General features: G+C 36.5%; 1 long non-coding RNA gene across 1 annotated transcript; it reads right to left on the bottom strand.

The window, feature by feature from the left end:
* LOC110674383 lies at window positions 1-819 on the bottom strand. Its single transcript, XR_002498813.1, has 2 exons — window positions 501-819; window positions 1-441 (listed from the first exon to the last, which is right to left on the bottom strand). It is a non-coding gene; the product is annotated as an uncharacterized LOC110674383 (long non-coding RNA).
* Window positions 820-3,429: the final 2,610 nt, after the last annotated feature.

Genomic DNA, 3,429 nt, shown 5'->3' with positions numbered 1-3,429 from the left:
TCGAGTTCCAGTATCTATTCGTAAGAAGATTTTTGAAGTGTGTTTTTAAATACGTTTAAGGATGTTTGATGAAAATCGGTCTATCATGAAATCATCACGAGAAAGATCCTCCAACACCGGACACCATCCCTAAGGATCTCGATCCTGTTCTAACGCCAATTTAGCCCGATGAGGATTTCAACAGCGATCGCAGGAACAACACTAGCAGCAACACGTTAGTTTCCTGGGGATGGTCGTGGCATGTCCTCACCGAAGTCCTTCCGTGCAATATGCGGATGGAAACGTTCAATGACCATGATGGAAACGATGTTCGTCGGTGTCGACCGGATATTCCCGTTTGTAGCTGATTCGGAGGGTTTTGTTGCCGTTTCTTGCTCCGCTGGTGCTTTGACTTGCCCTCCAGTACCGATTCCACTGAAGCTTATCACTCATCGATTATGGCTATTTAGAAAGGACAAACATAAATATATTACAGAATAAAATAAGTGTCAAACACTTACCTTTGCGGTGACCGATCGTTTTGCTCCGCATCGTTGATTTCCCTCGACGTATTCCATAATTCCATATTATCCATTCCTCCAAGTGGCGCTCATCGACGCATCCTAGGAAGATGTGATGCTGGCAGTTATCTTCCGCCGGGGTTAGTGGCTTCGTTATCAGCCGGCAAAAACGGCACGGGTTTCTTCTGTGCACCGCTGGCTTTCTTCTCAGATACCTAATCAAAACGAAAACAATACTTTTGACAGAGTAAATGCTAAGTTCGAAATTCGAACTTACTCTGAGTAAAGTATCGTTTTATTCATATGGTTTTGAGTAAATGCTCAGAGACATTACTTTGCACAAATCGTGTTGAGCATGAGCAAGTACTCGGTTTTATTCATACGACCTATTGTCTATCATTTCTTTTAATTTAACTAATTTGTTTTTTTTTCCTGCTATTGGGTTTGAATGTAAACAAAAGGATAGCGGCAGCTAAAAAATAATGCAAAATTATGCATTGTAATTTTTAAAAACCGTTTATACTGTGAAGGCATAATGAAAAAATATTCATTCCATGGGGTGAATAGACGGAATATGGTTTTAGTATGGGTTTTAATCATTTCAGTATTTATATATTTAACCGTGTACCATCATCATAAAATCATAGACATAGACATAGACTAATCGCAAAATTACACTACAAATCTTGTCAACAGTCAAGAACAGCACCTTCATGATTTGTGCAAATTGTCGCGTAATCGATTAGATTCCATGCATTTTCTTTATATGCATGATTGTATTAATTTTAAGCGTCACTCTGAATAGATTATTCTTTACGTGCAGAATCACTCTGCACTCCGAATGGAAATTTCTTAACGTGCAGTTTCAGTCACTGCTCATGTTCGAAAGTAGTAAGTACTACATGTTCGAAAAGTTTTTTTTTCATTCCAAAAGTGTAGTAAACTTTGTGGATTTTGTTTTTGAGTAGGTGCTACATGTCCCGTATAATTATGAACCATTTTTGTACTGTTTCCAAAACAGTCCTCAACCGCATGTTACAATATCTGAACAGTTTGATATAACACCCAAATTAACAATAAATCAACAATACCGGAAACTGTTTTGGCAGTTTGATGAATGGTAATTGTAAAAACTACAATATGGGGAATAGGCGGTTAAGGCCTTTTGGTGCGTCATCACAAAATGGCTTCTTCCAAAATCATTAACATATTGTTATGATAGTATTAGTATTTGCAACATCGATGAAATATAACTGCTTATCACCTGATTTAATGGATAATTTATGCGAAGAAAAATGCTTCAGGTAGTATTTCAATATTTAATCAACACTTTCAGATACAACATTATTATGTATCCGGTAGAAATCAAGACCAACATTTATTTATAATTATTGTTTTCTCGGGCCCCGTGCGTCGCAGCTAATATGTGTATAATGCGCTGTGTTCATAAAAATCGTAAGAATGCAGCGCCACACTAAGAAACTGATTTCAAAATCGCGCGAGTTGAGGTGCGTCGCGAGTCTCACTGGCGCGATCCGGTTTGGTGGCGGTGCGACAATATCAATTCAGCGACAATATACATGAGATTTATATTCTCAAAAAAAATCTCCGATTTCATGCCGCATTTTATTGCCTCACACAACTACACTTGTAAATAGAAGGTGCTTACCTTTTCGATTGTAATTCAGCGGCAAGCATTTGTGTTTTGGATCCCATATTGCGTTCACTACTAAACAAATCTTTTATTCACTTTCCTTAAAGGTACACATTTCCACCGGGATTTCAATATTTATAAAGTTTTATCAACCGCATCACTCAAAACTATTATGGCGATGGTTTTCACTTGTTGCGAATCGACGCCGCCACCGCACACTGAGACATGCCTGTGTTTATAGTTTAAAATATCCAAATTTGTTTCTGTTGTATTAATTTTCAGTGCGGAAAGGTCGGGCAAAGCATAAAAACTTGAAACTCATACGTTGTTTGTTTTTCGATTCTCTCAAATTACAGAAACCATCTCTACGAAGCATAAAATCATACCAAGTGTTTATCAATTTCGACCACCCAAAATAATTGAAAAGCTCCACAGTGCGATGCGTCGGGATGCGTCGGGACGCGTCTATCGTGTGTGCACAATCATCGCGATCGTTGAGCGCAGTGATGTCAGAGTTGCAATCTGTAAAATCATAGCATTTAATGTGGATTGATCACAAAAATCATTTAAATTTTATTAAATCAGTGATCTTATGATGGAAAACTATTTGCAAAATGATAAGTTTTTATAATATGCAGCAAATGTTCCGAAAACAAGCATATAACAATTACTAGAAAAATCTGTCACCAATCACCTGGCAACACCGTCATCCCTTGCAAACATAAACCGTACCGATGCATAACAAAAATATGCGATAAATCCAATAAAAAACAGAGAAATTACGTTTCCCTTCATTAAACTGTAATGTTTTCTTTTGATATATACGATTGAGCAGTTGATTTTGATTTCCAATGCTCGTCAATCTACTAAGTTTCCCATGTGTTTACATAAAAATATGCTTAACACAAATGTTATATTTTTTGTTTGTTTGTTTTGAAAATATACATGGAAAGGCGACACTACTACTGTTATATCAATGATGATTCTAATGATTCTTTGAGTTACACGCCGCTTCACCTTAAGTTATGTCACCATTAGAAAACGACAAATTTCCAGAACAAAATTTTTCGTTTCCCGTTCGCCAAACAGTCAATATACAATCCATTTTTGGTTCAATCTACAGTAATGCAAACGGTTCATAAGTAGTTAACCTATATGGGTTTCATGAAAATATTTACGGTATATATAATTATGAATTTATAGTTCGTTATTGTTATTCCACCAAATACGGTATTGTTTTTTTTCTCTTTTCCTCTAAATTCTTAAACACTTACA

Source organism: Aedes aegypti, chromosome 1, assembly GCF_002204515.2.
Source record: "Aedes aegypti strain LVP_AGWG chromosome 1, AaegL5.0 Primary Assembly, whole genome shotgun sequence".
NCBI lineage: Eukaryota > Metazoa > Arthropoda > Insecta > Diptera > Culicidae > Aedes > Aedes aegypti.
This window is presented reverse-complemented; position numbering and strand designations above follow the sequence as displayed.